Source organism: Leuciscus leuciscus (assembly GCF_965113295.1).
Source record: "Leuciscus leuciscus genome assembly, contig: HAP1_SCAFFOLD_493, whole genome shotgun sequence".
NCBI lineage: Eukaryota > Metazoa > Chordata > Actinopteri > Cypriniformes > Leuciscidae > Leuciscus > Leuciscus leuciscus.
The window spans coordinates 10001-19709 of NW_028118246.1; the positions used below are offsets into that span (position 1 = coordinate 10001).

Genomic DNA, 9709 nt, shown 5'->3' on the forward strand with positions numbered 1-9709 from the left:
ACTAATTTAATATAAATTGTATCAAAACCGCTTTAAACACCAATGGTCAAAAATTAAAGTAAGTGATTATACAATTACAATTTAAGCAACCTTTTAAGTACAAATGCACATAAGGGCACAGGTACCACGATAAGGACATAAGTGCAGAGACAAAAAATAAAGGAGCATTAAGGCATAAAGGGCATGAATAAAACAAAAGGGACATAAAAGTACAAGACTTTAAAATGAAATCAAACACCACAAGGCATAAATGTAAACTGTAAAAACCATCACTATATAAAAACAAACACAAAAGGTGAAAAGGAATGCAAAGGAAGAATAATCAGCTGTGAACTGTGTCTGTGAACTGTGTCTGTGTCTGTTCATTTATTTATTTATTTATTTAACCCTCAATTGGGCCTTGGGGTCTATATGACCCCAAGCGACTTTTCTTTAATAAAAAAAAATGGTTCCCTTCATCTCAGTGGAATTAAATTTTGTCACTTTTTCTACATTACCTATCTATACACACAGAAAAAAACTGGGCTTGATTCGGTCGTTCTAAAGGTATGTAAAAATTTTTTTTACAAATCTGTCCCTTGGGGTCAATATGACCCCACATTGAAATGAATGGGAAAATCGTAGAAAAAATGTTTTTTATTTTTCATTTGTCAAAAAAAAAATCTATAAATCCAGAATAAATCTGAAAATTTCAATACCACAATGAAGTCCTGGTACTAGAGCACAAATGAAATGTGGAACAAACATGACCACTTGCACACACACATGTTCGCGCACACAAACACACACACAGGTCTGACTCCAAAAGAAAGCATTTTTATAGAAATTGACAAATAAAATCAATAATTCCAGCATAAATCTGAAAATTCTCACACATAAATGAAGGCCTGGTACTAGAGCACTAATGTAATGTGGAATGAACATTATCACAGACACATATGCGCCCACACACACACAGACACAAATACACACATAGACAGAGAAAGGGTGTGACTGCAATAGAGAGCATTTTTACTGAAATTGTGAAATAAAATCCATAATTTCTGCATAAATCTAAAAAATTTCACACATAATTGAAGGTATGGTATGAGAGCACAAATGCAACGTGGAAAGAACATGACTACACACAGATCAAATACACACAGAGAGACAAACACAAACAAACAATAAAGATATTATTGCAAATTTATATAGCATTATTGCAATAACAAGACACTTCAAAAGACCTCAAACAACAACAAAAAACATTTCTAAACTTTGACAAAATACTGATTTAATGTATTTTAAAATGTTTAAATATGTAATTCATAAAAAAGCTATTATAAGAACATTAAGTCACATCCAGAAAAATTAATGGATCTCTATGGGGCCTCTGCTGGAAGTATATGGTAATTACACTTTGTGGCTAAAACTATATTAGCTACAAAAAAAACATCTAACCAGCAGATGGCAGAATTATGCATCTAACACCTAGATCAATATCCAGAAACAACTCATTGTTAAATTTGATCATCATTAATGTGTTTTTTTCATAAAAAAATTATATTTCATATGTATGCTAAGGGTGTAGTTGAGGAATTTTGCAGTAAATAGGTAAAAAAGTACTTCATATCCCCCAAAACACAGCATTAATGAATAGATGAGAAGTAAACAAAAAAAAACATATATTATTTGTATAATTAAAAATGTATATTTTTTGTACAATTTCTCTATCAATTGTTGGGGTCATATAGACCCCAAAGACCAGATTTGTAAAAGGAAACGAAGACCTTATGGGATACTGTACAAAAAGGAAAAAGACAAAGACAGATTGAAATATAGAGGGCATAAAAGTAACAAAATTATGACAAAATCCTAAAATGTGCATAAATACAAAAAAAAAAAGTGCCAATGCAAGGTTAAACAATACAATGTAGCATAAACTTTAATTATCAAGTGGACAAAGCTGGTTAAAAAAAAAAAAAAAAAAGGAACTAAGAAAAAGCATTAAAGCCGTAAAAGCATAGCAAGCCATAAAAGCAAAAATTGTCAGAAATGACATAAAATAAAAAGAGCACAAAAATACAAGGAACAAAAAGGCATAGGGAACACGTATATAAATCATGCAGACGTTTAACAGCACATTACACTGAAGAAAAAAAAAAATCAGTTTTAATGGATACAAAAAGAGTATAAAAATCATAATACAAAGAGGCACAAAAGTGGCCAAATACAAAAAAGGTATAAAGACGGTATCAAAAACCTAACTTACAGAGCAAACAGAAATGTTAAAATATATAACTTATAATAGGAAAGAGACATAAAGGCCAAAAAAATAAATAAGTTGACAGTCATAAACTTAAACAAATGGTGCATTGAAGAGGACACAAGGACATAAATACAAAATGCAAAGGAGCACACAGGCTAAAATAAAGTGGCATAAAGCCACTTTGTTTGACTCAATTTTAGTTGTATAGTGCTTCTCAAAATGGTTTCAAAGACATAAATACAAGTCATTTAAAGGGGAAAGGGAACAGAGTTATGGAGGTATTACAAGATTAAATAAATTCAAAGAATGCAGATGAGTACAAGAAAATGCTGACAGGCAAACTTACAAATTACAATCCACATTCACACATCAACATTAGCAAGAACAAACTTCAAGGCTGATTTAAAAAAAAAAAAATTAAACAGATTGTTAACATTAACATTCAATAAATGCATCAATAAATAACCACCCCTAAAACTTTAACAGCCACATTGTTCAATGCACCTCTGTTAGTATTACAACCCCATTTCCAGAAACGTTGGGACATTTTGTAAAATGCATTAAAAATCAAGAATCTGTGATTTGATAATTCTCTAGAAACTTTATTTTTTTTACTGACAAAAGTTACAAAGAAAAGTTTTCCAATTTTTTCATTGACCAACATTGGTATTTTGTAAATATAAATACATTTAGATTTTTATGGCTGCAACACTCTCCAAAAAAGTTGGAACAGAGGCTAAATAAAAGTGAATAGATTATTCAAGTTAGATTATCCAACTCTTTCAAAACCGTCCACAATGAGCAAGTGAATTGGTAATAGCTGAGGGATTCGTGTTTGAGTGTAAAAGAGCTTCTCAGTATTTGCAAGCAAAGATGGGTCATGGCTCACCACTTTGTGCTAAATATCATGAAAGAATTGTCAAACAATTCAAAAATCACATTTCTCAATGCAAGATTGCAAAGAATTTGTCTCTCACCATCTACCATACATAATATTGTGAAAAGATTCAGGGAATCCAGAGAAATCTCAGTCTGTGTAGGTCAAGGCAGGAGACTTATGTTGAATGTGCGTGACCTTCGAACCCTCAGATGGCATTGCATGAGAAACCATCATGCTACTCTGTTAAATACTCACATTTTCTCAGGAGTACTTTAGAAAACAATTTTCACTTAACTGACGCTGCATCAAGAAATGCCACTTGAATCTCTGTTACGCAAGGAGAAAGCTATACATCCGTTCTATGCGGAGATGCCGGCGAGTTCTCTGGGCCTGAGCTCATCTCAGATGGTCTAGAAGACAGAGGAAATGTGTGCTGTGGTCAGATGAGTCCACGTTTCAACTTGTTTTTGGGAAAAACAAACATTGAATTCTCGGCCCCAAAGACGAAAGGGTCCAACCAGACTTCATCAGTGACAGGTGCAAAAGCAAACATCTGTCCTGGTATTGGGGGTCATCAGTGCAAACGGCATGAGTGACTTGCATATGTGGGAAGGTACCACTGATGTGGAAGCATATATGTTTGGATTGTACAGAGACAAACCATCAAGAGGCATACAATATCATAAAAGGCAGACAATGGAAGAAATAAGTGAAAGTTTTAAAATACAAAAGACCAAAACAAAAGCATAATACCATCATTGCAAAGGATCAATCAGACAAAAATGGAGATGAATGAACATTAAGGGGGGAAAAGGTACAATTAAACAAGGCTTAAAGGGTAACAAATGGCCAATCCATAAATACAAAAACAAAAGTCGTCAAATACATTTCCTGAGTATGACATTAATTTCTTAATGAAATAAACATTTCTTAATAAAAAAATAAAAAAATAAAATGCTCCTTAAAACAAAGACGATAGAAGGCATTAATACAGGAAAAACATGAAGTACAAGGGACAAATCTGCTTTACAAAATGTGCATTGAAAAACTAAATGCGACAAACATAAGTAGGACAAAAGACAAAAACAATGTCATTATTGTCTTAATTGCAAAAATTCAAAAGGAACAGATAACACCAGCAAAAATACAAGAACAAAAATAGTCATTAACAAGCATAATACAAAACCATTACTAAAAACTGGCAAAGATTAAAAAGGGGAGCTTTTTTATGCCTTTTCCTAAAATAAAATATATTTTTTTTAAAAACACACAACACACAATGAAAAACTCTAAATGCAAAAGATAAGGCTGAGGGCTAAAGTGCAAGGAAAACAGCCACTCACTCAAAAAACTAAAGCTCATATCACTCACATAAAATCTGTGTTCTTCACTGCACACAGTATCCTCAACCCTCAGCACTTCACAACAGAAAACTTCACAAATGCCCACACACTGAACACTCAAGATCAGGGATCACAATTAACTAAAAAATTAATTACTCAAAAGGATACCCAAGTCTGCACAAGCAGACAAACAACTTATACAAACTCCCAAATCAAATAAAAGAAACAAAAACAATGCTAATAATATATTATTATACAAACAGCCAACACAATCGTATAACTGACAGACTTAGGGAATAAGAAATTACATATCTCACTCACGGATAGTATCAAAACATAAACAAACAAAATGAATATCATACACTCTAGTTCTAAACCACATAACCAACCAGAGCACATTCCTAATAAATAAAACAAAAAAAAACAGGCCCAACATTGTTCCGAGCAATGCTCGGCAGGGACCAAATGTAATACTAAAAGAAAACTACTGAGAGGACAAAATAAATGCAATACTAAAAGAAAACTACTGAGAGGACAAAATAAACGCAAACAAAAAGTCATACGTCGCAAGATAACGGCGAACACACAACACACACAGTGTGTACCAACAACAGCCAACAAAATTGGCTCAAGCCATTTACTCAAACTCAAAATACATACATTGCATTGGTTAGAGGTTTCAGAATAGTTGAAAAACAAAAGTAGTTTCAAATACACAAAAACAGGGCAAATATTTCAAATAAAAATGAAGATAGGGTGTGAATAAATACCTTTTGATTAACTTTTCCCAATAAAAACCCAGCCGCTTTCAATCAATCTCATCCAGCAATCTCATCCAGCAACCTCATTCAACTACCATTTCAACTACTGACAAAGTACAGCCAATGTGTGAAGATTTAAACCCATGGGCACAACTATTAGACTAATAGTCAAGTAGGTAACCCCAAATTAACTTCACCAAATAAATTAACCTCAATTTTATTAGATTTTTATACTTTCCCTAATCAATATAAATTATTTTTAATATAATATATATTTAACAATCATGTAAACTGTACATATTTAACCTTTGAACAACTGTTCAATTTTAAAACAACAAATTATCCCCTTCATCCTCCACACTTGGTTTCTCCCACCCTACCCATGATGCACAACTGCACAGATATAACATTTTATTCCAGAAGTTGCTCTGAGTTCCACACTCCAAACAGTTGGTGGCGGTAATGCACAAAATTAGTATGCCAACCGCCAATAAATTTAAAGAAGAAGAAGTTGCTCTGAGTTAGCAAGAGGGTTGGAATCTCCAATTGATCTCACTTTGGTATTTAAACAAATAGCAAGAGTCAGTAAGTGGGATGTTGTACACGATACCACAGTAGGTAGTGACCATTACCCAATAATCTGTGAAATAGGAGTGGGACCAGTTCAGTTGGAGGAAATAGGTTTCCCTAGATGGAAATTAAGAAATGCCAACTGGCCACTTTATAATATGACATGTAGTATGAGGTTAGAAGGAATGAGTTAAAACAGGTATGATAGTATAGATGATTTTAATCTAAACGTAGTAGAAATCATGCACTCCACTGCAGTAGAAGTTATTGGTAAAGGAAGTGGATTAATTAAAACAACATAAGGTAGTCCCCTGGTGGTCAGATTAATGCAATAAAGAAATTAAGGCAAGAAACAGAGCTTTTAGGAAAGTTAAAGGATCCTTTTCTTTTAATGACCTAATAGAATACAAAAATCAGAAAGAATCAGAAAGAGCTTTATTGCCAAGTGTGCTTGCACCCACAAGGATTTTTTCTTGGTGATGAAGCTTCCAGTGCACATATACAAATACAACAAGAAACATAGTAATACAAATTCTAAGAATAAATTATATATATATAAAAATAAAATTAAAATAAAGTATAATAGTAAAAAAAGTAGGGTCACAGTTGGGTTTAGTCCGAATAAACATTTACAGATTATGAACATATTTACAGTATTTTGAGTAGTATGAATAATATAAATATAAATATCACCTGAGTTAGAGAATATTACACTAGACAGTGGGAGTATTGCACTTACAGGCATATGCCTTGAGGGGCATGTTAAGTGTTCAGAAGGGAAATGGCCTGTGGAAAGAAACTGTTCCTGTGCCTGGATGTTCTTGTGGCCAGTGATCTGTGTCGCCGTCCTGACGGTAACAGTTCAAACAGGGGGTGTCCAGGGTGAGTGGAGTCTGTGATGATTTTACCTGCTCTCTTCCTCACTCTGGAAGAGTACAGGTCCTGGAGGGTTGGCAGGGGGGCACCAATAATCCTCTCTGCAGTCCGGACTGTCCGTTGTAGTCTCCGGATGTCTGATTTGGTAGCTGAACCAAATCAGACAGTGATGGAAGTGCTTAAAACAGACTCAATGACGGCTGAGTAGAACTGGATCAGCAGCTCCTGTGGCAGATTGAACTTCTTCAGCTGGCGAAGGAAGTACAGTCTCTGCTGGGCCTTTTTCACAATGGAGTCAATGTGATTTGCCCACTTCAGGTCCTGAGAGATGGTAGAGCCCAGGAACCTGAATGACTCCACTGCTTCCACAGTGCTGTTCATGATGGTGAGAGGGGGGAGTGCTGGGGATTTTCTCCTGAAGTCCACGATCATCTCCACTGTTTTGAGCGTGTTCAGCTCAAGGTTGTTATAGCTGCACCAGACAGCCAGCTGTTCAACCCCCAGTCTGTAAGCAGACTCGTCACCATTTTGGATGAGACCGATGACGGTGGTGTCGTCTGCAAATTTCAGGAGCTTGACAGAGGGGTCTTTAGAAGTGCAGTCATTAGTGTACAGGGAGAAGAGCAGTGGGGAGAGAACGCACCCTTAGGGAGCGCCAGTGCTGATGGTGAGGGTCCTGGATGTGAGCTTCCCCAGTCTCACTCGCTGCTGCCGGTCCGTCAGAAAGCTGGAGATCCACTGACAGATTGAGGATGGCATGGAGAGCAGAGTCAGTTTGGCTGTGAGAAGATCAGGGATGATGGTATTGAAGGCCGAACTGAAGTCCACAAATAAGATCCGTGCATAAGTCCAAGGTCTGTCAAGATGTTGCAGGATATAGTGCAGTCCCATGTTGACTGCATCATCCACAGACCTGTTTGCTCTGTAAGCAAACTGAAAGGGGTCCAGCAGGGGTCCAGTGTTGTCCTTCAGATAGGCCAACACCAGTCTTTCAAACGACTTCATGACCACAGACGTGAGAGCGACAGGTCTGTAGTCATTAAGTCCAGTGATTTTAGGTTTTTTGGGAACCGGAATGATAGTGGAGCGTTTGAAGCAGCAGGGAACTTCACACTGCTCCAATGATCTGTTGAAGATCTGCGTGAAGACTGGGGCCAGTTGGTCAGCGCAGGCTTTTAGACAAGCAGATGAGATGCCGTCTGGGCCTGAAGCTTTCCTAGTCTTCTGTTTTTTGAAGACTCGGCTCACGTCCTCCACACAGACCTTAAGCTCAGTTTGGCTGGCAGAAGGGGGGAGGAGAGGGGTCGCAGGAGGTGATGGTGGATGTGTGAAGTGCACATCAGAGCGGGTGTGAGGTGTGAGTCTGGGCTTCTCAAACCTGCAATAGAATGCATTGAGAGTGTCAGCCAGTTGTTGATTCTCCACAGATGGGTGGGATGGTGATTTGTAGTTGGTGATGTTCCTCAGGCCTCTCCAGACTGATGCCGGGTCGTTGGCTGAAAACTGTTTTTTCAGCTTTTCAGAGTAGCTTCTTTTAGCAACTCTGATCTCCTTTGTCAGTAGGGGTGTGCATTGGCACTGCCCTCACAATTCGATTCGATTACGATTCACCAGGTAACTATTCGATTCAATTCAATTCTACGATGCATTGCGATGCATCAAAATTCTACTGCACACAACAAGGCAAATTTTTCATCAGTCATGAGGCAATACAAGCAGTCAGATATTGAACAACAGATTTTATTGGCTGCTATGTGTGTATTATCACTCTCCTGTATCTATGACATAAATGTCAATAAATAAAATAAAATGGAATGGTACAGGGTATTGGATATGGCATTTTCAAACCTAAAAAGAAAACACAAATCACTGCTTTCAGTGCTTTGAATGAGAAATGTTTCTCTTCTCTCTGCTTTACAACCATTTGAAATTAAATTTCAACTTTATTGTCCAACTCAAGGCCAGACAATAGGGGTGTAACGGTTCACAAAATTCACGATTCGGTTCAATACGATACACTTGTGTCACGGTTCGGTACGTTTTCGAATCCAGCAAAAAGAAAGAAATGCCAGAGAAATGTCCTTTTTTTTTTTTTATTCTTTTTTTTTTAAATTAAAACTAACATCATAAACTATATATTTTTTCTTTGAGCAATGATGGAGCTATAATTGACTCTTATTAGGAGCATATAAAACAAAACAGTTCAGAGTTCACTATTTTAGTTCAGATTAACATTTGAGGGCAGCAATGTTATTCATAATGTTGAAATAAATCCGACATAACGTTACTTGAAAGAATTGTAGCCTACTATTCCTGCCAAACTTCCAAAGTTGCAGTTAGTGTTACTACAGTTGAAAGGATTGCTTTCAAACATAAAGCAAATATAGCGTAAAATATCTTACGCTGCTTCTATCAATGCATTGCCCAATACTACGAGATTGTTGTGATTTATTGGTGTACAGGTCATCATCATAGGTCTTCATCTAAAACAAAATGTATAACACTTTGGCTGGGTGTAGTGAAGATATTATAATTATTTTATTGTGTAGGACCAGGCCTATCCACTAGTAAAATACCACCAGTAAAAACGTACATACATTATCAACGTGTATTTTAGGCTATTTTCTCAACAAATCCTTTTACATTTACCGCCCGGTATATGCAAAACAAGAATGAAAAATAAGTGAATACATAAAATAGTGCCATTCATTAGGCCACAAACAACAGAACATTTTTAAAATATTAAATATTGGTTTCAGGCTGGAAACAATGCAGAGAAGTTTTGAATGGGCAAGAGGGAGGCTGATCATTGTGCCGGCAGCGGATCGGTTACTCCGTGACATAGCGGAATATATTGCAGAAGTAAACGCATGTAGGCAGCATGAACAACAAGGTACAACATTACAAATCTTTGCATTATTATTTAACAGAATGTCTTTGAATATAGCCTACAATAAATTATTACAAATCTACATGTACTGATATAATATTTGTTTATGTAAGCTAAGTAGTTATGGGTATTAACGTTAAC

General features: G+C 36.1%; 1 long non-coding RNA gene across 1 annotated transcript in view; it reads right to left on the reverse strand.

Moving 5' to 3' along the window:
* LOC309491732 overlaps positions 1-5306 on the reverse strand; it is a 6769-nt gene extending 1463 nt beyond the window's left edge. Inside the window, exon 1 of the long non-coding RNA XR_014203278.1 lies at positions 5242-5306. This is a non-coding gene — a long non-coding RNA (uncharacterized lncRNA). The remainder of the gene's footprint in view (positions 1-5241) is intronic.
* Between the last annotated feature and the right edge of the window lie 4403 nt (positions 5307-9709).